Source organism: Canis lupus, chromosome X (genome assembly GCF_048164855.1).
Source record: "Canis lupus baileyi chromosome X, mCanLup2.hap1, whole genome shotgun sequence".
Classification (NCBI taxonomy): domain Eukaryota; kingdom Metazoa; phylum Chordata; class Mammalia; order Carnivora; family Canidae; genus Canis; species Canis lupus.
The window spans coordinates 111,381,950-111,399,259 of NC_132876.1; the positions used below are offsets into that span (position 1 = coordinate 111,381,950).

The 17,310-nt window shown below is 50.1% G+C and overlaps 1 protein-coding gene and 1 long non-coding RNA gene across 3 annotated transcripts in view; one reads left to right on the forward strand and one right to left on the reverse strand.

The window, feature by feature from the left end:
* NHS (NHS actin remodeling regulator) overlaps nucleotides 1-17,310 on the reverse strand; it is a 346,900-nt gene that overhangs the window by 117,764 nt on the left and 211,826 nt on the right. The window lies entirely within an intron of this gene.
* LOC140627402 (uncharacterized) lies at nucleotides 8,704-13,202 on the forward strand. Its single transcript, XR_012026169.1, has 2 exons — nucleotides 8,704-9,233; nucleotides 10,807-13,202. It is a non-coding gene; the product is annotated as an uncharacterized lncRNA (long non-coding RNA).

Sequence of the window (17,310 nt, forward strand, 5' to 3'; positions counted from 1 at the left end):
AACCCCGCCTCCTCGGGCGCCAAACCCCGCCTCCTCGGGCGCCTAACCCCGCCTCCTCGGGCGCCAAACCCCGCCTCCCTGGGCGCCTAACCCCGCCTCCCCGGGCGCCAAACCCCGCCTCCCCGGGCGCCTAACCCCGCCTCAGGCCTACCTCCCACCGCCGCAGGACGCGGGGACTGCCTGGAGTCCGCGTCAGGCCCGGCTCCACCGACCACAGGGAACAAGGGAGACGCGGCCTGGTCGGGTGCGCAGGAAGGAGAGGGGGCCGTGGACACCGGTGAGCAGCGGCTGTCTCTGCCTCAGGCTGACCCCTTCTTCCCGCTTGGCGGGGGCCGTGACAGGGCCCCCGGAGCCTTCCCCCGCGCTGCCATCAGCGCCCAGGCGGCAGCCTCCCGGGCGCCCCGCCTCTGGCTGCGGGGCCCCGACTCAGTCCAGAGCCCCACTCCGATCCCCTCCACCGCCTGCGTCTGCCGGGACCCTCGTTCCGGGCCCTGCTGGCGAGGCCGCCCCCTGCTGAGTGGAATCCCAGCCCCCGGTTCCCCGGTTCACCTGCTGTACCCCACAGCCCGCAGACTGTCAAGTCAGGCCTGCCCCCCGGACAGGGACGGCCCACAGGCCTGTCCCACCCTCAGCCGGGGGATGACGGCCACCCGACGTTCTTGGACATGATTTTGTTGGCAGGTCCCGACTCCTGCCTCTGCTGGAGGAGGTGACGATGCTTTGAGGACCACCGCAGGTGGGGGACTGTCCTCATAACAGGGCCATTTGCTCTGTGAGGCGCTCAGAAGCGTTTGCCCACATACCAGGGCGCATAAGCACCGACCGGCATTTCCAGAGCCCTCGGCCGGGGATGGAGACTTGGGGACAGGAAGCTGCTTGCCAGTGGCTTCAAAACCGGGGTGCATTCTCCCCCCGTATCTCCAAACCTTCGAACTCTCTCCTGCCCTCAACAAATGAAATGTGGGGAACAGGAGGCGGCGGCGAATTAGGGCTTGTGGAATAGCACGTCCTCACGTCTCCACTGGAGCTGCAGGCGTCCAGATGTGCTCAGATGGTCAAGGTGTGAACCCGGAACAAAGAAGGGGGTTTGTGCGCGTTTTTAATCGAAGCCGAACAGCTGCAGCCCACCCAGCCTCCACGGGGCCTCGCACAAAACAACAAAAGCTCTTCTCTCTCGGGCACTGATGGCTATTGTAGCGGCTGCTACCGCTCATTCTGGAAGAGGCCACTCGCTTCACCCTGAGGACTGAGCCAACTCAGAAAACGTGAAAGCTCGCAGCGCGCCTCTGCCCCATGCCCTGGCTTTATGAACGAGGAAGAGGAGGCCTGGACCGCAGGCCCGAGAACAGCGGAGCTGGGCCTCCAGCAGCACCTTCCTCTCAGCAGTGAGGAGGGGTGAGCCCTCAGCTGGGGGACTCCTTCCTTAGAGCCACAGGGAAGGCATGAAAGAGCAGGACCGCATGACAGGAAGGGGAGGATCTCGGAGGATAAACGCCAATGGGTAGAAGCCAAATGGAGACCAGGAGAAGCCCAGATTGGGGCAGACCAGCTTGGAGGGGCAGAAATGACTCTTCATCATTTTGAAAAGATGGGCAAGGAAGCCAGAAAAGGGATCAAATAAAATCCAGTGCTCGGGCTTCATAGTCTGACCTCAACCTGCCTGTCCTTGAGTCCTTCCTCTGTGTCATACCTGAGTCCTTACGATGCTCTCTCTTCCCTTGGTCTAGCCACACGTTCACCTGCCTCCTGCACACTCCCCGTTGGCAATGCCACAGGTACTTCGGTTCACCGCGTCCAGCACTCCTCGGCCCCCAGTGCCCGCCTGCTCCTCCCCAGGGTTTCCTGTCTCAGAGGAGGGCACCCCCCCCATGGCCAACGCCCAAGCCAAACACCCGGGAATATGCTGGATCGCAGCCCTCTGCCTCAATCCCCATGCCCAGTCTGTTTCCAAGAGCCATAAATTCTACCTCTCAAGGAGCTCCAAAACCGGCTGTTTCCTGTTACACCTTCTGACACCCCCCACCCCCCAGTTGGGCCTTCCTTTGGGGCTTGGGTTGGGGCAGTTTCTCCTCAAAGCAGCCAGGGCTCTTCCTAAAACACATTTCTCTCCTGTGCCTTCCATCTTTCTCACAGCTCCACACTGCTGACAGGCTAAAATCCAGAGTCTGGAAAAAAGAGCGAACAAGGCTCTCCGTAAAGGACCCTCTGCCTCCGTGCACTTGGCATCACTCTCTACCCCCGCCCCCACCCAATGCACTCTCTGCTCCCACCACTCAAGACATTCTCCTCTTCCCCGACAGGATACTCTCTCACTTGGGGGCCTGATAAAATATGCCCCCCTTTGCCTGGTATGTCCTCTTTCCACATTTCTATATGGCTAGAGCTTACTCGTTATGGGAAAGCCCAGAGGCCTTCCTGACCACCGATGGAATCTTCTTGGCCCTGGGCATTTTTGATCACATTGAGCTATTTGAATTTTTTTCCACAGAATGTTATCTCCGTCGGACATTTTCTTGTTTGTTTATTGTTGGTCTGTCGCGCACTTGACTGGGCCCTCCTTGAGAGCTGGGCCATTTCTTATCTTGTGCACCACTGTGTCCTGGCACCTAGACCCGGGCTCCACTCTGGAAGAAGCGCAATATATGTTTGGCAAATGAATGCAAGAAAGGATAAACCATCAAGATCCGTCCTGGGCCACAAACAAGGCCATCAATTAATTAAGTTTTTGGCTCTTAAAAACTCACAGCAGCTAATAAAACGAAACCTGGAAATGGGCCCTGATCCTGCTTCTAATACTGATTTGTGTTTTGAGAGTTGATAAAGCTGAAGTCGGTTTACCTCCTTAATTTTTCCAGTGGAAGAGTGGTCTCACCTGGTCTAAGAACCAGCTCGGGAATGATCCTAAGGCTGTTGATGGCACCTGGCACCTAATAACCAAAAGCACCCTGTCATTCATTCCCTTTATCACTCAGTCTACAATACTTATACCCTAGGCACCGGGTGGATGTGACGGTGAGCCAAGGTCAAATGGTCCCTGCCCTGGAAGACATATGGTCTACAGGGGAAGAGAGTCAGGATCAAGAGCTAGCCATTACCGGCCAATAAGGCAAGAAGTCTGATGAAGACACATGGGTGGTGACAAGACTACAGGGTGGGAGGCAGGAGAGATGAGCAAACTGGTCATGGCTGGAGGTTAGGAAAGTATCCACAGGAAAAAAAAAAATTAAAGCCAAAGCCTGAAGTCCTTGCTAATTCATACAGATTTCAGCACCACTCTCCCTTCTGTCCTCTGGGGAAGCTGCTTACTTGAAATGATCAGTTTTTACTACATGAAACTGTCCAGAGTTGCATCTGCCCCAGATAAAAGACTGACTCAAACCAGAAAATCACAGTTACCATGTGGCTTAATTAGACATGGTGATCAAAGAGCCACATGGCTCATTGGTTATGCTTTTTCACGACTTACTATTCAATACCGGCAATGTGCTCTGCTCGTTCCATTCCTCCTCGAGATTTGTAAAACGTGTGTAAGGAGAAGATTGATTCTCCACTACATCTATAAGAATATTAGTTAGGGTAGGCCAACTTGGGTAACAAACAACCCCCAAATCTCACTGGCTTTGTACAACCAAGTTCAATTCCTCGCTTATGCACTCCCAAGACAGTTCAGCTGAAATGCTCTGCTCCATGCAGTTGTTCAGGGAACCAGACTCCTGTCTTGTTCCAGGAGTCACCATCCCTCAGGAGCCTAGGGTCATCCATCGGATATTCTGTACCTAGTTAACAGGCAAAGGAAGAGAAAGTGTGGAGGACTAGAAGGGAAGATTTTAAGGCAGGGCTTAAAGAGGATTCCAGTACTTCTGCTCACATACTATTGGTCGTAACTCAGTCACAAGGTTCCATCTAACTACAGGGAATGCTGGGAAATGTAGTCTACCTGTGTGTAGGGGAAGAAAATGGGGTTGGGTGAACACCTAGCATTGTCTTTCCCACAAGTGCACTTAACAGTGAGCTAACATACAGACCGTATGTAGTCAATGTAATGAAAATAAATTGGTGGTATTATGTAAGCCAAACAGCCAACCACAAACAATTAAACCATGAGCTAAGTCTGAAATAACTGAATTTTGCAGTTGGTGAGTTAATCCTGCTTAAAATCCAGTCAAAGCATTCTCTTTTCCAGGGACAATTGGAAACAGTTATTAATTGATGAAAATAATTTCTCCATCTAGTGCACATGATGTAACTCTGCAAGGGCTCAAGTATGTAGAATTAGTACAAGAAACTAATACTTGGTCATATTCTCAAGAGCATACCTGACTCTGTGTCTAATCACTTACTCAAGGGATATTTATTAAATATGTCAAGCCAAATTTAAGTCTGCACATCACATGTCTATATTCCAAAGTGAACACGTAAAAAGCCATACTTTTCCTTACCCACTGGGGGGGGGGGGGAAACCCAGCATGAATAAACACGCTAAAATATGTATGGGTCTCTGAAGATATTTATTTGTGCTTAGAGAAATAAAAGTTTGCAGAGGGCCTTGCAATTTTCTGATAAAAGTTGCTCTCTAAGCACAAAGCATTATTTGATTTGTCTGAACAAAACCAAGGAGTAAGGTGAAAGACTGGAGACGTTGGGAAGGAGCCAAGAATTAATGATGTGGATTTGGCGGCGCTGTGCTAACTTCAAAAGTAATAATGATTAAATATACTGAGTACTTATATATCATCGATTCCTAAACAAAGCCAAGAAAACAGATAGTTCCAAGGGCAAGAAATGTGTCAGCACCACACTGTCACAGATCACAAATCCAGACCACCCTCAGGATGGTTATTTGGATATGTAATGAAATAATTGACAAAAGCCACTCGGAGGGCCGTGACTCAATGTGTCAGCAGATCTGGCCGTCTACAGTTCATGCAGCTTGGTAGCACAGAGGCCCGCACACATTTTTCACATTAAGGAACAGATGGAAGCCGTAATTCCCGCCCTAGCTGAAGGATGCCTTGCACCCAACAGCAGCAGAGAGTAAGCTCATTTGGGGAGAAATTTGCCATTTCCATCCCCGAGCTCAGTGAACTGCCGCTGAACCACTCATCCAACTGTGGACAGCACGCTTCCCGGAGGGGAGGAGGGGGGGACTGCACCTGTTTTAAAACCCTTAGGGTCCAGAGTCATTTCGGTTTCCCCTCAGGCCTCAAATCTCGCCTCAAAGCCAGCCACGCGGCCCTGCCTCGCCCTCACACAATTCTGGGGACGTCAATCCCTAAGCTCAGTTTCCTATTAGAACTAAGTAACGCTGAATGCTTTCACGGCTTTGCAGGAGACACGGGCGGCTAGAGACTCGGTTAAGTGACACACCTCATTTTCATTTGTTCCAGAACATTTTTGCTCTAAACTTCTCAAGCTTTAAATTGGTCTCTGGGGTGCCATCCAATGGGAAACTTGCAGGAAGGGGAAAAATATATTCAACTATTTTGGATTTGGAAAATATGCTCTTTGGCTGAGAAAGACGTTTTCCACATATTTGATCACTCAAAAGCTGTTAAGCACTGAAACTTCAAATATGTTCAGATCTGATAAAAGCCGTGAGCATCTAAAGCATGTCACCCCGGTGCTGCAGACAACAAAACATGCAATTGACACAGGTGCCGTCAGACGCCAGCGTAGACCGCGACGACAGAAGAAAACACAGATCAGGGTGGCTGTGTGGGGTGCGGCTGCTGTGTAGACGGGCCCCAGTCTACAATCCAACAAGCCTGGGAATTACATGCGCCATTTCATCCCTGGATTTTCACATGCTTCCCCAACAGAAGCCGATTACCCTTCGTGGCGGCCCCAGGAGGCCAGCAGCAGGGCCCTAATTTCACGAAGAACTTGCTGGCCAGGCTGGCTAACTGGACTCGTCTAACAACTCGCCCAATCACCCTTTTCTCCTTCTTAAAAACTAAGTTGTAGCAGCAGAGGAAGGCGCTAAATGGCATTGAGAAATCTTTGTCTCCCTAGGGCTACGAGCTCTGAGATGGTAGCCCCTAGCGACATGTGGCTACTGAGCACTTGAAAAGAGACCAGTGTGAACGAGGAACAGAACTTTACAATTTTACTTAATTGTAATTAGTTTGAATTTAAATTGCAGAGCTGTTGTTAAATTCAGTTAGGAGAAAAACGTTAAACACATTCGGGAGAACGTGGATATGTGAAGCTACCTTTTCAAATATAAATTTTATAAAATCTAAACACAGATCAAGTATCTCTGATGAAAATTTAGCATTTGAATGAAGATGTGCTGTAAGCATATAACACACACCAGATTTTGAAGGCTTAGCACCAAAAACAGGAAAAATGAAAATGATTAATAATTTTTGTATTGGTTGCATTCTGACACAGTAATAATTTGGGCTAACTGGGCTAACTAAAATGTTATTTTTAAAAATATTTTATTTATTTATTCATGAGAGACACAGAGAGAAAGGCAGAGACACAGGCAGAGGGAGAAGCAGGCTCCATGCAGGGAACTCGATCCCAGGACCGGGGGACCATGACCTGAGCCAAAGGCAGATGCTCAACCACTGAGCCACCCAGGCGTCCCTAAAATATATTATTAAAATTAATGTTGCTTCTTGTTCCTTTTTAAATTTGAGTGCTAGAAAATTTAAACATGTATGTGTGGCTCAAATTGTTTTTCTACGGGACAGTGCTACTCAAGAGTGAACAGTCTGATGCACACAGGTACCATCTACCTGCCTCCCACGTTCCTGCCACAGATGCACGTATATACAAATCCCCAGGTATAAAATAACAAATGGCAACTGAATATCTAGTTCCAAGATCTCTGAAGGGGTAGCAATACACAGCCACTGAGGACTGTGACAGAAGCAACGGTGTCCCTGACTTACTTGTCCTTTGAAGGACTATGGGCAAAAGAATCCCTCTACTGTCCTTACAGCGGTCGATGCTGAGCCCTCTTTACCTCCAACACGGGGTGTCATTTATTCACTCAGTTCATCCCTTGAGCTCTTCTTAGGACCAGGCCACTTGCAAGGCACCATAGCAGGGCCCGGAGGCCATTCCTGGGCTCAAGGGGCTTATAGTTTAGTTGTTCCCAAGCACAAAATTAACTAACTAGATTGTTTTCTAGTTGGTTAATTGTTTTAGGCTGAAATACATGCAGAAATTGAGCTCCCAACAAAGGGTTCCAGAAAGTACCAGGTGAAGAGTGATGAGTTCTATCTCTGGGGATCAGAGTGGGCTTTCCACGCGGTAGCCTGTACGATGAACACGATAGACAAGGAGGATTTATCGGTGGGAAAGGGGATGGAAGCAGCCTGAGCCAAGGGTAGGAGGTGGGTAAGTGTGTGGTACGCTCTGTGGATGGCGAGGGGGTCAAGGGAGAGCAGTCCTGATGGATGAGGCTGGAAAGATGATGTTGGTCTCTCCAAAGACGCCAGATGATGAACTGGGAATGTCAAATGAATCCACTGGAACCGGCGTGGTTTTAGAAGACAGGCGTGACAAGCTTATGGAGACTATGGCCATATTCCAGACGAGAAATGGCCAGAACCTGCCCTGGGATGGGGCAGCAGGCAGGAGGGGAAGGAGTGCAGAAAAAGTGGAAAAGAGGGGCCATCTGCAAAAGGTCCAAAGGAGGAATATTAGGCTGTCGGGGCAGTGAGGGAAGAGACCATGGAGCTAACAGTGTTATCAACAGGCAAGATTAGGGAACACGGGAGGGAGAACGGCCTGGACATGTGTGTTGGGGGGGGGGGTTGTAAAAAACAAAACAAACCAAACGCAGCACTGCCAACTCTTTGGAGGAAAGCCTGGATTAACACAAGACACTGATTGCGGAGCTCCAGACCCCCAGACCCACCCTGTGCCTAGTGCTGTACTTGGCTGTCACAAAAAACCGTTATCACACGACAGGGATGGGAAATTGCCAAGGGGGGAAATTTTTCATTTTGGGATTTCCTGAGTTAATTTTCCAACATGAGGCAGCATGAGTGTAGATTGTTGACACTTAATACACGGAACTTTGGAAATGAAACAAACATATTTAAGCGTGGGTGCTAGAGTCCTAACAATTCACCTATAATCGGTTGAAAGTCAGAGCTGTGCCCTTGGAAAATGTAACCCGCTGTGATGAAAGGATTATGTAATTTTTGCAGGGTCAAAATTATCAGAGGGGTTTGCTTGTACAAGTGGAACAGACACCAATCCCCCCAGCCGCCCACCCCCACAGCAACAGGAGCTCAGGTTTCAAAAGCAAGCTTTTTTGCCTAGCCCTCGGGCCGAGGTTCTGTGGTTTCAGATTGGTTTTGGCTTCAAGCAAAGGCAAGTTCTTGCTTTTGCTCTCTGAACTAATTCCAGCATGTACGGCTGCGCCTCGTGGCCCCTTTTCTGCTGACCATGTGGGTAGCTTCAAAGTCTCTTGGATGTGATTATTTGTTCTGTCAACAGCTCCGAGCCTCTGAAAAGCGAGGGCCACCGCTTATAGCTATCACTCATCCTCTCTCTCTCCCCCTATCACTTCTCCACAATGCAGACCTTCTTCTGCAGAACGCTCAGCATTTTAACACCAGCCCCCCTCCTCCACCCCAATCGATACTAAGTGATACCAGGCGTCTCTTAATCTCACAAGAACAAACCAAACACTGTGTTCCTGTTGCCACCCCCAGAAGAAAGTGCATGTTGAGCGAAGTAGGTTTACTAGCACATTAACCACAAGCCTATCAATTAACTCCATTTCACAGGAGCTGAGGGGTCTGATGCTTCCTTCTATTTTATGCTTTCTTTTCAGTTGCCTTCAATAGACCCACTGGTCAGAATGATCTAGTCGCCCATCAGCCAAGGTGCAAACCCCTGGAGTTTCCGTGCGTGCGCCCTTCGCTATTTATGCCGCTGCCACAGTCAATTTAAAACACGTCTTTGAAAGTCCGTCTGGAGAGGAACCGACTGAAGCGAACGAAGTGCGGAGGGGAAGGGTCATCCTCTTATGGGGAATTATGAAAACAAGCGGAAGCGTGCCGGAAACGTGGAAGCACATTCTAGCGTGACACCGAGGGTCGCTCGTGCCGCGGTGCCGCCGTTAGACGCGCCTTCAGACCCTCGGCCTCTCGAGCTCCAAGAAGGGGCTGCTGCTGCTGCTGCTGCTGCCGTCACAGGGCACGGCAAGAAGGAGGCAAGATCTCTCATTCAGACCATTGTGCCGATGAAGCCAGGCCCCCCAGGTAAACTGAGTCTGGGGGAGCTGGGTAGCAAGGGCCCTTCGGATCCTGAACCTGGGAGCCCTGGGACGCCGCAGGACGGGCAGATGGGGAGAGTCCGCCCTCGCCTCCCCCGGGCACCTGTTGGTGCAGGGTCATCGCGGCGTCGTGACCACGAGATGCGTGGGCGGGGCACGCCCGCCGCGGTGGCTCCTGACAGCGAACCCGCGGACGCACGCACCCCCGACGTGCGGCGCACAGGCAGCCGAGGGGGCGCATGGGGAACAGGGCAGCTTGGGAGGCCGGGTCGGAGGGTAACCAGGGGAGCGGCAGGGGCGCTTGGACTGTAATTTCCGGAGAGGTCACTCCCAGCTGCGCACGCCGGGCTGGCCTGCAGAAAAGAGCGCAGCGTGGCTGGGCAGAGCGAAGACGAGGGCCCGCGAAGCACGGGGATCCGTGGCCCAGGACTGGGGAGCCCACGGCACGCAGGGGGCAGCGGCCTGGCCCTACGCTGGGGCGCCGCCCTCTCCCACCGCAAAGCGGCGTAGCGACGGCCCTCCTCGTCGGTCACCAAAGTGCGGGAGGTGCCGGCAAGCACGCACGCCCGGGGGCGGGAGGACGGAGGCGCCCACGGGAGCCAGACGGCCGCGGGAGCCGCTCCACGGCCAGCCGCACGAGGAAAGGGCAGGGGGCACCACGGGCGCTGTCAAGTGCGGGGTCCGGAGAGTGGGAGCAGGGAGGGTGGCCGGCGGAGGCCGGCGGAGGGCCAGAGGGAACACGCCTCGACCCGGGATGCTGCAGCGCCACAAAGTGACGTCTGTTTCGACAACGTGAACAACCACATTTTTCCCTAAGAAGGACCTAACCGTTCACGGGAAACGCTCCCAGGAAACGCGGCGTCGGAATCCACCTGGTTCGATGCCTGCGAGCTGTTCCACTCAGGCCATGCTGGGTACTTTGGAAAACCTTCGCTGTCCACTCGGAATGTCTCCTCGAGAGATGCTGCTGGCGGGGGCAGGGCAGGGCAGGGGCGGCGGCGGCAATCCTAGGAGAAATCGCTGTTGAATCTCATTGACCAAACGTGCATTCACGCTTCCTTGCAAGTTAAATTCTAGCTTCCGTCAAATGCACAGGATCCGAACAGGACCCGAGATTTACATCATTTCTTTCCCCGATGGTTCTCTGACTGGCCGTGTCTCCGCTCTTCGAGAACACGCCTATCTGGCAAGGGCCCCGGCTTGATGGCTGGACAGTCTGGATTTGCAGAGCCTGGATTTCACTTCCAAGGAGACAGCTCGTGACACATTCCGATGGAAACAAAGAGAAGCGCTCTCTGCTGGTAAAAGGATAGTTCTGAACTCAACCACCTGATAAAGACTCACCCCCTTCTGTCTGGGTATGGATGATTTGGCTCTTGCTCATTTGCTGAACACGTGGAAAGTTCGAGAATTTTGCCCCACAATCTTCCCTAAATTTCCCATGAATGGGAATATCACTGAACTATCATTGCTAGCCAACTTTATTATGAAAAAGCCAGCCAAGCTTCTATGAAGTGAAAAAAGAAATTTGTAAAAAGCTTTCTTTCCCTTTTTTTCAGATAATCTCTATGCCCAACATGGGGCTTGAACTCACCACCCTGAGATCAAGAGATGAAGAGTCGCACCTCTACCGACTGAGCCAGCTGGGGGCCCCTGTTTCTTTCTCTTTGATGGTTCTTCCCCTCAATGTTGTTTCTTTTTTTTTTAAACCGGGGAATCAGATGTTATGTCCTAGCAATGGATGGACTAAAAGCCAAGGGCGATGAGGAAACCCAGTCTTCCCACTGAGCTAGGGAAGGGAAATTGGGGTGGGGGGTGATGCAGCAAATTGGGCGGGTTTCCCCCTCCCCTCTATTGTGTTCTCCGGCTTCCCCCATATAAATGGGGGTCTGGAATTAGTTCTTAAATCTGACAATGTGCCTAATGACAGGATATGGTTTGAGATCAAATAACCAACCAAAACAAGGGGTCTGTTTCACCTCAGCCACTCAGCGTTTTGCTTTTATCTCCCCTATTTGTTTCATGATAACTTTCAAAGGAGTTGACTGATTCTGATCAAATGTGGGGCACGGCTGAAGGGTTTCAAGATACATCTTAAGCTCAATTTGTGGTTCCGCCAGCCATCCTGAAACAAAACAGTAGCCAGTAAAAGTTTCTAAACGGGCAGATCTGCCGTAATCTTTAGCAGACTTCACCAAAGTTCATACATGAGTAGCGGTTACAGATCTATGTGATTACACGGAGCGGAGTTTGCAGATCACAGACCCACAGAGGTATCTAAATTCACTGCACACAATGACTTCTCACAGCCTTTCCAGAGGCGAGTGTTATCTCTGCCCAGGCGAGGGGGAATAAAAGCCTTAATAAAGGGAGACAAAGTTACATTACCTTGGCTATATCCTGTGAATGATTCATGAAAGAAATAGTTCAAAAGATGTAGAATCCAACCCAGTAGAAACAAGCAAAGCTCCTGTAGCTAAATCCCTGTCGTTGAAACAGGATCTTCAAGAAGCAGTGCAGCCACAAAATGATAAATCTGGATGTTAGAGGAGAAATCGTTCAGCTTGATATTGGAACGAAGCCTTTATCACTGTCATGGTGGCACCAAAGGATGGCTTGGAGGGGTGCTAATCCCTCCAGATGTCCATCAGACTCCCAACCAAATAGGAACAAATGGGAACTCTGCCTCTATACACTCATTTAAGTATCCTTTTAAAGGAGAACAAAGTGTCTAGCTACACATTTTCATTAATCGTGCTCATTTCATTTCATTTGGTGCTGATTAGTCTTGGGCGGCCGCTGACATCACTCATGTTGCAAGTAAAGAATTGTGCTTTGGTAATATTCCCATAATGATTTATTTTATATTTGCTCTTTTTTCCCTGCCCCACTTTTATAGACCTGGATTGTGCAATTCAGTTTAAAGCAACGCGCTTCCATGGGAGCCCCCTCGAAGCCAGGCATTTTCTTAGGTAGAAGCTCCACAGCCATCACCATTGAGTCTTGGGTTATCTGATTGTGTAATAAGGAAAGTCAACTGAATGTAACAGATGGTTAACAACTCGGAAAGAACGGAGAGAGAAGCCTTCATATGCCCGACGGTAGGGCTGGCATAATATTCCAACTACCTTCTGGGACGAGCACCTCAAAAGTTTCCTGTCCAGAGCCGAACTCTCCATTTCCACCCAAAGCGACTGCCTCTTCGTTAAAAAGCTAGAACCACCCTCATCCCCTCCCTGTCTTCCACATCTGCTAACTAACTGCAGTTGGCCCTACTCCATGACAGCCCTCACCTCCACCCAGCCCTCTCTTCCCAGTGCCTCAGCTACTCACAGGCCAACGGGCCCCTCGGGCCCCATGTTAACTGTCGTCTCCTCGCTGCTCTCCCCAATACTGGTCCATTTCTCCCTCCACTCCCTCTGTCACATGCCTATCAATGTCTTCCTTCAGATCAAACCCCACTATCAGTTACATGCTAAAGTAAACTTGACTGGCTCCCTGTTGCCTACAGAACCAAGTCTACTGCTGGCATGGCATCCAAAGCACTTGGGAATGTGACACCAGCACAGATCCCCCACTTCGCCTCCTACTGGACTCACTTCGACCACCACCGCCCAAACTCTGTGCTCCAAACGCATGGCACTTGTCATTCCTCTCTGCAGCATGTCACACCTTGTGGCTTTACTGCACCCTCTGCCTAGAATGCCCTGTGCCTTGGTGAACTTCTAGTCATCTTTCAAGATCCAGATCAAAAATCATTTTCTTCTTCAAATTTCCCTGATACCCGCCATGTCAAAGAATGACTTTCTCCTCTGGCCTCCCACAGGTTTTAAAAAACACTTCCATCTGAGCATTGGCTCAGCCTTTTCCATACGGTATTTGTTTGTGTATCTGTCTCCCTCACTGTCTGACTCAATTTGGTGTTAAATAAATCAATACAGGGATGGCTAAGTGCTTTCTCACTGAAATAATTTCATTTCCTGCAGGATTGCCATGGCCACAATAGTCAGGGGTGATATTCAAAATATTTAACAACTGTATAGCACAGGCACTGACCAGTCAAATGGATCCCCAGCTGGGCCAGTGCATCCCAACTCATCGACCTTGCCCGTAGCCCAGGGGGCAGGATTTCAGTGAAGGGTGCTCCATATCTGATCCAGTCTGTAAAAACTGCTCAAGTTTCAAGCTTATTAGGTCAGCTAGGGCCCGAGGCTCTGCGTACTGTCTGTAAAATCCTTCAGGATCCAAGAAATTTCCCTGAGTATGGACAGCAGGTTTTTTTTTTAAAAAAAAGTTACTATCATCATTATTTTTACAAAGACTGGAGCCAAGAAGGTGAACAGTAGCTAATTGTGAGATTGCTTTGTAGCGACAAGGGCTTCAACACACACACACATAAACTTATATCCAAAAGAAGGAATAAAAAAAAGGTCTTTTCATTGTCTCTGCAGTCACAGTATAGCCACACAAAGAGGGCTTTCATTTATGTCTCCCTCTCTCCGAGAAGCCAGGCCAGAGAGTAAAAGATATCTTAATGTTCTCTTTCAAGGCTGCTGAGATTTAGAAACAAAGACTGGTACGATGCCACAATATCGACCTTTCTTTTACTCCCCTCCTGCCCTTTCTCTTACCTTCTGCTTGCCTTGTTTAAAAAAATGATATTTAAACAGCTCCTGTTTTACTTAGCTACCTGGAAATGTGTTCAAAGTAAGTAGCAGTGGGAAGAAATTCAACTCTGAAGAGAAAGACTGAATTTGGGGTTTTGTGGCCCATGTTCATGGATTTAAGTTTTAATCCAACAAGGCACATTTGAAAGCTGCAGGTCTGGCCACCTATTCAGACTTTTCCCAGTGAAATTTAGGAACTTAGAATAACCCGGACCAGGCTGGGGAAAAGGGTGCTTGATGTCATGTTTAGGATAGGAAAGTTCTAGGGCTGTGTAGTCCACTACAGAAGCCACTTGTCACATGTGGCCACTTCTATTTAAATTTTTAAATATAATTTCAAATTCAGTTCCTTAGTTACACTAGCAACCTTTCAAGTACTCCAGAGCCACACACAGCTAGGGGCTACTCTTTTGAACAGTACATATAGAGAACACTTCCATCATTGCAGAAAGTTCTATTGGGCAGTATGATCAGTGGTTTGACTTTGGCCCAGGGGGTTGGGGGGCAGAGTCATGCTGGGAAACCAGGGGAGTAACAAAATGCTGGAACATTTCTCCTTCCTCCTCTTTCCTTGCTTTTCTGTTTATTTTCCTCTCCCTGAATCTCCTCTTCCTCGTTTCTATGGACAGCAGAATCAGATCAGGACATACACGGCAATGGAAACTCCTCGCTGGCAGGGAGCTGGGGCCCTTTGGTTCACTGCTGTATCCTTCCTTCCCTAAGAGCCGGTGCTTCGTTGAGTGTTTGGTGGGTGAGTGATCCCAATGGGGTGGTGTGCCTCAGCTTTCTTCTACAAGGCAGAGAATTAAAACATCCTCCACTTCTCCATCAGTTGGTCGGTAGCTGTTCTCTGGATCCACCAAGTACGTCTGGGACATTCTCCAACAGCCTCAACCCTCAACTCCCCGAGGCCGGGCAAAAATCCGGTCTTCATTATGAGACTCAGAGGGGCAGCTTACCGTAGGGGTGGAAAACTCAACTCTCAGGGTGTGAACACTGGCTCTGCCACTTGAGAGCTGTGTGGCCCTGGGGAAGTCACTCACCCTGCCCTGTGCCTCAGCTTCCCCTCTGACAGATGAAGGTAATAAACAATAGTTCCTACCTCATAGGGTTGTTTGCAGGTCAGTATACGTGGAACACTTGGAGCAGCTCTGGGCTCATAATAAGTCCTCAAGAAACAAGAAACAATTCCTGCCAAGCCCATCCTGCTAAAGGATGAGTCTCTGTATGAACTGGTGCCGGCGAGGCCCCAGACAGCAGCAGAGCTGGCTGTGAATGAAATGCAGCACTGAAACTGTGCTCCAGCCATCTGAAGCTCATAGGCCAGGAGGCTTCTGGAAGTGCAAGGAATTCGAGAGGTTCAGAAGCAGGATGGACAAACCCACAAATAGGAAACATACAACTTCCGAGAAAACTGAGAGTAAATCCTTCTCGGCCCTTCCAACTGGTCACTCTCGTTCAAGGAAGACAAATCACCAGGATCATTCTTAATGGAAATGGGCTTTGACTACCTTCCAATGACAGGGAGACGACTCTCTGGGAACTGGGATGTGAGGGGCCAGACCAGCATGGGTGCTAAAAGCGTGCCCACCCTCTCGTGATTCTGGGGTCTGTCGGGGGCCTCCATCGGTTCAACAACACATTTTGGCTCCCGAGACGACCACAGGCTGCCACAGGTGTGAGTCCACTCAGAAGGAAACCAGCTAGGAGCCACCACTGGCCAGCAGGGCAGCTTCAGGCATCCCGCCTCTGCGGGGGTCCTTACAGGAGCCCACATGCTGTCCAGGGGCCGCTAAGTGGTGGCTCAGGTGCAGACACATGGAGAGTACAGGGCCCATCTTGGCTTAGAAGCCCCCCGGCCCCAGAGGACCTAATACTTCTTGTAAGCAACTATGGTTTTCAGGGGCCCCATAAGGGACACGCCAGAACCAAAAGTCCCACACTCAGGGGAGCCCAAAGCTATGGCTTCCTGCCAGGTATTTAGACTCATTTACAATCCTGCTGCACCAGAAGCTATTTAACAATTGGGTCATTTTTACTATAAGCAATATTGCCTGGTAACACAGCTGACATTCCACCTTCACCAGGTTTCCAGGGCAACAGAGCTGGAAAGTGAACACAAGGGCAGATTTCCATAGAGAAGGGGAAAGGGTTACATTAACCCTTTCCCTGCATACCCACAGTGACAAACTCTTCCACGGAAGGAGGCCTGCCAGTCCCCACTAATTGGACGCAGGGACAGGATGGAACGCAGAGAAGCTAGATGCCAATCCAGGCCTGAGGGCAATAGTGGCCATCGCAAACCCTAAGGGGAATGGGGCTTCCTTGGCAATGAATGATTAGGATTGGGGTTAGGGCTAAGCGTGTGAGGGGAAGGCCAAGAGGTCCTTAGGACTTCCATATTGTAGGTGTCAAGATGGCTGACCCGTGGTGAGAAAGCGTGATTCACACACTCCTGGGAAAACATCATGAACCCCAAAGAAAGAGAAGGAATTCTAAATTACCCAAGCTACTCACTGACCTGCACTTGGGAGTTTTCAGATGGGCTCTTTACTTATTTTGCTAGTTAGGCATTTGCTTGGAAGGTACACTTCTGGCACAGCACCCTCACTGTTTGTGTTCCAATAAGATACATCTAACCGATTGTGCACGCACGTACCGTTCCCAGTAAGCAAGCTGTTTCCTCTCTCACTCTGGAAAGCATATCAAAATGGGAGGTTAGCTTCAGCCTTAAATCCATCCAAATTTATATTTAAAAGTAAATCGTTCCCAAATGCCTGTCATTAATAACAAAGTACTTGAGGCTTCCAACTTGAGCTTACGACTGACACACTGCTGTGTCGGGATGTGCGTCTAAGAGCCAGTGCCGTGCGTATGAGCATAGATGTGCAGAGAAGACCCCCTGTGCTGCCCTCAGAGCCCACCTCAAAATGTAACCAGACATGCTTTCCTCTTTCTCAAGTCAAAGGGGGAGGCACCAGGCACTTCCCGCCCCAACCAACAGCGCCCTCGGGGATTTTACTGAGGTGGGCCCACAGTTCGGGGACACCCAAGGTGAGCCAGTTCCCTTATTTCTTCACTTGATTTGACCATCTATCTAGTATAAGGGATCCCAAATCTTCAGGATGCATTTTAAATTATTCTATGACCCCAGTCAAAGGATAATCAAGATCAGCTGGTGCTTGGCTTAACTCAGGCTCGGAGAAAGCGTTCATTCATCCATTCACCTCAACAATCAGGTGTCAAACATTTGTGCCGCGTGCAGGTCAGAGCGACCTCAAGGGGTCCTCGCGGAGTTTCTGGCCTCGAGGAGTTCAAGACCTTGCTTGCTTATTCAGATATCTGATCATCCTCTCTCCCCAACTCCTTCACCCCTTCCTCCCACTGAGAAGCCCC